This window comes from Vigna unguiculata, chromosome 4 (assembly GCF_004118075.2).
Source record: "Vigna unguiculata cultivar IT97K-499-35 chromosome 4, ASM411807v1, whole genome shotgun sequence".
Classification (NCBI taxonomy): domain Eukaryota; kingdom Viridiplantae; phylum Streptophyta; class Magnoliopsida; order Fabales; family Fabaceae; genus Vigna; species Vigna unguiculata.
Genome location: NC_040282.1, coordinates 34210139 through 34219813, shown reverse-complemented (window position 1 = coordinate 34219813; position 9675 = coordinate 34210139). Strand labels below are relative to the sequence as shown.

General features: G+C 32.0%; 1 pseudogene; it reads right to left on the bottom strand.

Annotated features, from left to right (window-relative positions):
- Positions 1 to 1328: 1328 nt before the first annotated feature.
- LOC114180799 lies at positions 1329 to 9433 on the bottom strand (annotated as a pseudogene).
- Between the last annotated feature and the right edge of the window lie 242 nt (positions 9434 to 9675).

The following is a 9675-nucleotide window of genomic DNA, read 5'->3' as shown; positions in this document are numbered from 1 at the left end:
TGATTGCATTCCTTGCACGCAAATGATAATTAGGTGATTATTATTTCTTTTATAAAATTTCATTTTTTGTGTTTGTCATTTCAATTCATACACTTATCTTGGTACAAGTAATACCTTCTTATATTCTTTAATCTAGTGGTCAGGATTGAAAATGTGTAATATCTTCATTATAGAATAAATTATTGTAGGCCACTTTTTTAATTAAAATATTATATATATATATATATATATATATATATATATAATATTTCAATTAAAATTCAATATTTCAAGACTCTTGAATTCATTATATATATTGATAATTCAATATTTTAAATAATATTCTTTACTCATGAAATTTTAAACATATTTTACATAATGGTTTTTATTTTTTTCCTTAACATACTTTTTTTACATAAATTTTATGAAAAAAACGTAAAATAAAATATGATGTGAGATCCACTTTTTATCCCTTAATTTGGTCTAGGTCAAGTGATAAGTCAAGTCAGTCTTTTAGCTTTTGGTATTTTCAGAAAAATTGTTTAGATTTTCTACCATAGCTCATCCTCCAAATATCTATACTCTTCACAGTTCTTTTTTTCCTCTCTAACTCAATTGCTTCTACTTATTCAAAAAGAAGCTAAGTTAGGGCTAGTGTGAGCTCCTACTTCGAGCTCATCGAACGTTTTTCTTCCAAGTAAGTAAATCTCCAACTTTTGTTCCATTTTCATTTTTTGTCCCTAAGCTTTAGTTCCATGTTCAACTCTGAACTAGTTTCCTTTTCGTCCTCCTATGTTCTGTTTTCAGCTTCTTAAGCAGTTCCAGGTTTTGGTGTTCCTTCCTCTTAAGGTTCCCCCTCACAGTAGCTTTTGTCAAGGTAAGGGAAGATAGAGTTTTCACGTTTTCTTGAAGTATCTTGTATGTTTTGGCTCTATTTTATGTTTAAGATGCACGTTTGATGACTCTGATTGTATAAGAATGAGTCTGGCTGTGATTTGTGTTGATTTTTTGGCTTGAATACGTAAGCAGGAGAGAACCATTTGTTATATTATTTCAAAAATTGGAATTAGTTCAATTCATTGTGTTCCCTCTCTTAAACTCAAACCCTAAATTTAACAATTGGTATCAACAACATCTTATTGAAATTTAGTCAAGCCCTAATATGGTTTTCAAGAAAATACTTGAGAACAAATTTCATTTTACTAAACACCAGTACAGTAAGGGCTTTTTGTCCCGGTTATTTTCCTCATTTTGCCTCGGGTCTGGAACCGAGGCATATGGGGATGAGGCCAAAAGACACTCCTTTTGGCCTCGGTTGTTACCCGAAGTCATAGTGTTCCATTTTTGCCTCAGGTCAAAATAGAACCGAAGCCATAAAACTGCACCCACGAACTAGAGCGCCAGAAAACGCATCCAATGCCGGAAAAAGCCATTGGATTTGGAACAGTCGCAGCACCTGCAACGCATCCAACCAGCTTCACATTAAGGCAACAGAGCCACCGCACCTACAACAAAAACGTACTAGCGCCACCATCTTCCTCGCACACGAACGCAACTGTAGTGGCGTCACCCATCACCACCGTGAGTTTCGGCAACGGAAACGCGAAGCTTCCTCACGCACCAACCATCCCGCGAACCAGAACAACCACCATTGAAGCTTCTCTGCAACGCGCAATCACGAACCTGCACCAGTTAACCACCACCGTGAACAACGCATATAGGAGGATTCTTTGATATCAAATACTTTGAAATAAATTATAATTGTTTACATTTTATATTAGAATACCAAATAAAATTTCATCAAAACCAAAACATTTATTAAATTTGCAAACTGCAAAAACCTAGTTGATATAATTTAAAAATATTTTTAAAAAAATATAAAAGGAAAACAAATATTCAAATTAAAATATATTTTAAATGTTTGTTTACTTCAATTTTTAAAATTTTAATGAATCTCTTTTTTATACACTAATAAAAGTTATAATACATCACTTGATTAAGCAAAGAACAAATAATAAACATAATAATAAAATTTTGACATAGATCTTATACCTTTTGAACTTCAATGTATGTTGGATGATGGTAAAAAAAAAATCATGGCAATTACATTAAATTTTTATATTATAGTAAATAAACGTTATTTATACAATTATAGTGAAAAATTACACTATGATTGATAATGAGTTAAAAAATAAAAATAATTAGATAAAATATATCAAAATAATATTGTACATGATTAAAATAAACAACAAATAAAAATATTAAAAAATTAACAAATGTGTGTCTTAGAAACAATTTGGGAGACTATCGAAAGAAATCACACAAAGAAAAACAAATGTATAAGTAAGGGTATGATAAGATCAAAAATACCTTAGAGATCTAAGAAAACTTTTCAAATATCAACATATATACTCAATGGTTGAGAAATAACGAAAATTATTTTAGCGAAACAAAGTTCTTCAAATGAAACAAAAATTAATAACAATAAGTAAATAATTTTTTTTATATTACCTAGTAAATGAAAGTTTTATGCTATTAAACACTTAAAATGAGAGTATTAAACATTCTCATGTGAAAGGAAAATATACAATAAATAAAAATATTAAAAAATAATAAAAATATTCAAATGTGAGACATAATTTTTTTTTAATTCACATACATCATTTTGACATAATTACATAAAGGTTATGATAAGATGAAAAATATATTGAAGATGTGAATGAGTTTCATGACAAATCAAATAATTAGAAGAAAAAAAAATAGAAAAAAAAAAAAAATATATATATATATATATATATAATTACTTAATTAATCATGAATATTTTAATAATTTAAACGGAGACGGAGATATAACGGGGACAGGTGTTATGGCGGGGATATGTACATCCCCATACCCAATTGAGAAAGTCGGGGATTCCCCATACCCATACCCATACCCAGTTAATGCGGGGATTCCCCGTTAAAACAGGAACGAGTTCGGGCAATACCCACGAGGATGGGTTTATTTGCCATCTCTATGCACGAATGATAATAAGCGATGAATGTAGGGAATATTTGTGTTCTTTTTCATTGATTTAAAAGCGAAAAACAGCAATGATTTGAGGGATTCGGGATTTGCTTTCATCTCTCTGGCATGCAGATATTGGAGAGTGATCATGGTGATTTTACATAATTACACTCATTATTTTATTTCAAATAAATTAACCATGCTATTGGCTTTCGAGGAGTTCTAGAATTGAGATGAAGAGCATAATGCAGATTCCTGATGCATGAACAGGATAGATTTCTTATGCATGAACAGTATAGATTCCTGACGACATTTTGATCATTGAGCGTCCTCAATGAAGCATTCAATTATCATTAAGAAGTTGGAACGCAGTTGGTGTATTATATTTGTACAAGCTTCATTCACATTTTAAATATATGTTTTTGAAATCTAAGCACTGGATTATTGAGATAGAAGAGTTTTTGCATTCTTGGAGAGATCTTTACTTGGTTTTTAGAAGTTTATCAAGAATTAATCAAGATGAATTTTATCTTAAGTCTTCTTGCTTGGCAATAGGGTTGTCTTATAACAACTACACTTCAGGTGTACTCGTTTCTTTTATTATTTTTTTTGCATTTCTAAATTCCTTATTTTGTCATCACTATGCAGGTGATAGTGCTTATGCAATTGTGTGTAGCATTGAATTATAGTGTGGGTCTTGATAGGTTATCAAGTTCTTGATCTTGTAAACTCTTTGATATTGTGGAAATCTTCTAGCTCAGGTTGCTTAGAAAGAAAATTGGATGTAGATTCGTTAGAATCGAACCAATATAAATTTGGGTGTTTCCTTTTATCCCTATATCTATTTTATATATCTTTGCAAAAATCTCATCTCACAGCATCAACAAAGAACATTGTTAATTAATTCAAAAATTGAAGAAATTGTTTTTCAGTATTAAAAAGAATAAATTCAAAAGTCTCTCAAAAGATTGACAACAAAAACTAAACGATAGCATGAAGATAGCGACATCATCTTCCTCCATAGGCACACCACCACATGCTTCCTCTCTCTCTGCGTACAGTAATGTAGGTGATCATTGCAAATACTAATATAGATGATCATTGCAAAAGAAGAGAACAAACAACATAAAATTTTAGCATATTTGTTAGATGAATTTAATTTTAATTTTTTTTCTATTATTACTTTTTGTTAACTTTAAAATAATTTTAAATAAAATTCAATGTAAAATATAAATTTAAATAAACTTAATCTTGTTAAAAATATTAATAAAAAAGTAAATTTTAATAAAAATGTTTGCATAATAGTTATATAAAAATTAAATTTGATTTTAATTTGAAGGAGACAAAATTGTTTAATTTTAAAAGAAGTAATTGGAACTGAATTGAGACAAAATAAAAATACAGAAATCAAATTGAGACTAAAGCGATGGTATTTAGTTACCGCCACATCACACTACCACTGTTACGTGACTCGACGTCAGCTTGATACATATCAATTTTTTTTTCAAAAAAATTAAAAAAGAAAATCAAAACCAAAAATAAAATAAAAAATCTTGAAGTGTCATGTGTTATCTCTTTAATGTTGTTAATAGAGTACTAACATAAATAATTTTATTGTATCAAAATTTTCAAAATAAGAGTCAAATTGAAATACATAAAAGAAATGAACCTACTTAAAATTTCACTTTAAAAATGAAAACGGACGAAATGATTTAACCTTAAAATAAATGAGTTGTGATATATGTAGTGAAAAATCGTAAACAAACTTTATGTTCAGCCTTTAAGCCTTTAAGTTCAGAGCATGAGACTGGGACTATGTAGTGTTAGATTTGAGGGTTGATGGTATCTTCTTATAGTCTCCATCCAATTGTATCCTGTTTATTTATTATTTGATTAATAAATTATTTAAACAAATATTTAAAAATAAGAAAAAGGTGATTGTGTAAAAATTGAAAAGCATTAAAAGAGTTTTGGAAAAATTGAAGTCATGTAATAACTTCACGACTTCCGTAAAACTAAAACAATAAAAATACGAAAATGCTTATAGTAGAAGTCTTCTAATCCTTACACAATTTCAGTGTAATTTTGTTTTTAAAAAATTCGTCTAACCAATACACTACTTTTAGTATAAGCATAATGAAAGTTGTTATTGAATAATATGACTTCAACATTAATATTGAAGTCATACTATGTACAACGACTTTGTAAGAAATCGTCAATGATGGAAATAACTTATTAATAATGAAGTCGTGCCATCCTTTTGGTAATTTTTTAAAAAAGCAACCCCGATACTTCAAAAGCAAATAAACCCAAATTGATTAAAAAATCTATCATCTTAGAAGTCTTCATCTAATTGTATCTACCTATTTGCTATTAAGTATATTTTATGAACAAATTATGTATCGTCATTAAGATATTTAAATTATTCTGAATAATATTAAAGGAGAAATTATTCATATCGGATTAATACTTAAACATCAGGTTAAATAGGGACAACAGAGGAGATGACATATGGAATGTTCTGGCTCGGGGACTTCATATTTTTATGCCTATAACTAGGGATGGCAAAAATACTCGCCTCCGCAGATATTCGCAGATAAAATCCGTGACGGATAGTTACTATCGCGGGTATTTATTACCTGCAGGTAGCGGGTAACAGGTATTTTAATATTCGCTTATAAACAGGTCGGGTACGGGTATCATACTATTCGTATCCGCGGGTACCCGTTACCTACAAAAAATTAAAATTAAAATTAAAATTATATTTTATTAAGTTAAATTTAATTAAATTAATTAAAATTAACAGTATATTTTATTATGTCAAATTTAATTATAATTAAAATTTTATTTTGTTAATATTTTATTTTAATAATTTTATATTAAAAAATTTATAAAATATATTTTTTTTAAAATATTTACGAGTATCGGATATCCACGTGGTTTTAAAATTATCCGCGGGTATTTTTTAAGCGGATACCCGACAGATAAACGGACGGGTAATGAACAGATTTTTTTTTGCGAGTCGAATTGCGGATAAGCACTATCCGTGTCCGACCCGACCCGTTTCCATCCCTACCTATAACATAATACATTCAATTAAGGCAGGAGATAAATCATGAATTTGAAAAAGGAGAAGATACAAGCATACCTTTTTGTCCTCACATTGAATACAACTGATCATATATATTTTGTCAATTTATTTAGGAATCTCATATAAGCATTTCTCCAAGAACGCCAAAGTAGCATTGGCCCTACTAAGCTCCAAAATCCAGTGAAGTATCCAATCCCCATGCTCATGTATAATGCCTCATAGAAACCACTATCTTCAACATCATTGATTGCTTCAGCTTTTGAAATCTTTTTTATTGTTTGATCTCCAGGACAACTTTTTTTGAGTTGTACACCACAAAGATCAATGTTTTCTTCAAAACTAGAGCCATCAAAGGTTTCAAAATGTCTTCCCCGTGGAATTCTTCCTGAAAGATAGTTGTGTGACAAGTCTAGTTTGGCCAGACCGTCAATTTCATGAAGAGAAGAAGGAATTTTCCCAGTGATATGATTTCTTGATAAATCAAGGGAGTCTAGTGATCTTAAACTCCCAATCCCACAAGGAATTTCTCCTCTCAGATTATTTCTGGATAAATTCAGAGAAACTAGCCCAACCAAATATCCAATCTCCTTCGGTATTTCACCAGTTAAATTATTACTTGAAATGTCAATGCTCTTAAGCAGTAACTCTGGATTCTTGAACCCCTGTTCCACACCTTTCCACACCAAGCTTATGTTAAGGGTGTAACTTTTGTGACCATAAGCGCCATAAATTTGGATATAAGTGATGATATCCATCGAATATATACGATTTAGAGTGTCACTTGTGTTGATACTCTTTTCAGACATTGCAGTCAAATTGTTTAAGCATGATGGAATTCCTTTTGATAACATATTTCTTGAAAGATCCAAGAATTGAATGTGCTTCAAATAACAAAGTTGAATAGGAAGATGTCCAGAGAAGTGATTCCCTCGCATGTTCAAGATTATCAATTGTTGCATACTTTCTCCGATCCATGATGGTATGGTGCCAGAAAACATGTTTTCAGCCACATCCAACATAATTAAATTGCTGCAATTCTTCAAAGTGGAAGCTAATTCACCCATTAGGTTATTGTCTCGTAAAACCAAGACTTCCAATTTAACAAGGCTGCCCATGGACACAGGAATCTTCCCTGACAATTTATTGTTGCTTAAATCAATAAACAGTAACATATCAACAGATTTCCAACAGTATGGGAGTTGTCCCTTTAATTGATTGTTTGATAAATCCAAAGTGGCCATTGCATATGTGTGTTGGTCACATATGAATGAAAACAGATCTGAAAATTTATTGTGAGAAAGCGTTAGGTCTGAAGCTTGTAGTAAAAATTGCGGAATTTCGCCTTCAAAATTATTTGAATTCAGAAATGTGGACGGTCTATTGAAAAGCCTCAATGATATAATATTAGGAATTACACCACTGAGATTATTCTTAGACATATCCAAATATCCCACATTATGCAAGTTGTTCCAAAACCATTTTGGTACTGAACCATTAAGCCTATTCTCAGAAATATCCAGATGAAATAAAGAGCGTTGAGTCTGGAGCCAACTAGGAAAGGTGGGGCCCAACATGCAAGATCTTAGTGTCAAAAAATATAATTGGAAAGGAGGAACCCAACTAGGGACTATTTTTAGAGACAGAGAGTTATCTGACAAAGATAAGTACCTTAATTTGGAAAAACCGGAAAGATGGGATTCAGTGACGTCACCCTCCAAGCAATTTCCATCCAAGTACAAGTCCTCCAACTCAGATAGTAATCCAATGCTGATAGGTAGGATGCCAGTAATCTGGTTATCAGATAAATACAAACTCTGAAAAACTTGTGTGTTGCCCCATGAAGAATTTTGAAACAAGCTAGAAATTTTTCCACTCAACTTGTTATGTGAGAGGTCTAAACTTTGCAATGCGTAGATGTTCCCAAAGAAAGATGGAATCTCGCCTTGCAGTTTGTTACCATAGAGGTCAAGAACTTTAAGAGAGTTCATTACTTTCCCAAATCCATCTGGAATGGGACCTTCCAACACGTTTTCATAAAGGTCAATAGTACGAAGATTGGTAGTGGAGTTGAAGAGCCAGTAAAATATGGATGATGATTTTAACAGATTTGAGGAGAGATCAAGCGAGGCAAGAGAAGATGAAGAATTCGTAATTGAAATGTCAGATATGAGAAAACTACCATCCCTGAGACTACAATTTCGCAAATTAAGATTTTGAAGTTTTGAACTGAAGTTGAAACTACCCTGAAAGACAAATGATGTCATATTATTATAAGAAAGGTCAAGGATCACAAGAGAAGGAAAACTTGAGAAGACCGGAGATGAGAAAACAATGTTATTTGAGAAAGATAAAGCTCTTGAAGGTTAAGGCTAAAGTTAGACAACAACTGAAATGATGAGGATGTGAGCATATTAGAAGAAAGATCAAGGATGGTTAGGGAACTGGAAAAGTTGGAAGGTGAATAAAACAGAGATTGAATATGGGTATCTGAAAGAGAACAGTCAACTAGCCTCAACTATTTTAAATTTGGACTATGAATCATTTGCAACCAGTGAGGGTTATGTAAACCATTGAAGGCTAGATGTCTTAGGGAACTGAGATTAGACAACCACTTTGCATCCTCGGGTTTGACATCAAAATCACCAGCAAGTCTAAGTGTGCAAGAAAGGAAAATTGCCAACCTGGAAAGACAATGTTCCAGAAAAGGCATTTTGACTAAGTTCAAGGTACTTCAACTGTGACAAATTTCCAAGTTGAGAAGGGATTTTCTCATCAAGATTATTTTCACTGAGATCTAGATACCTTAAATTTGTAAGGCTTCCAAGTTGATATGGGATTTCTCCGCGAAGAAGAAAATTCTGACTTAAATCCAGAGACAATAAATGTGTAAGGTTTCCAAGTTGGATTGGAATGCTGCCACTAAAAAGGAAACAGGAGAGATTGAGATATCTTAAGTTGGTAAGTGAGCCGATGAGTTGTGGGATGTGACTCCCTATAAAAAAGTTGTAGCTGAGATCTAAATATCGAATATTTTGCAAAGGAAACAATGAACTGATATTGAGTGCACCTCTCAAATATTCTGTATCCGAACCACGGAGATGAAGGATGATTACATGACCTGTTTGATGGTCACATTGAATGCCTTTCCATTTGCAACAATCTCTACTGTTTTCATCATCCCTCCATGTAGACAGCATGCCATAGCCATCTACGAGGCTAAGTTTGAAGCTGAGGAGTGCTTGTCTCTCCCTCTCAATGCACTTTATTTCTGTGCTATTGTTGAATCCGAGAGTAGGTCCTGCAGCATGCATGAGAAGCAGGAGAAGTGCATAAAATGGTTCCAGAAAAGTAGTCATTATATTTGTGGTGGTATGAAATAAGAGTATAACACTGATCTTGAACTGTGAAAGTTTATTCTTAGTGGTGAAAGTGTGAAAGGCAGAAGCATGAAGGATTGGTTATATACGGAATTGGTGTACACAACAGTTCATATTTTGTCATCTCTGCACACATAGCTATGACTTATTGAGGAGTTTATTGGGTCATAATATATAATGCAAGAAAAGGTGGAGCAGCCTCTGAAACAGTTTCTCTAAAA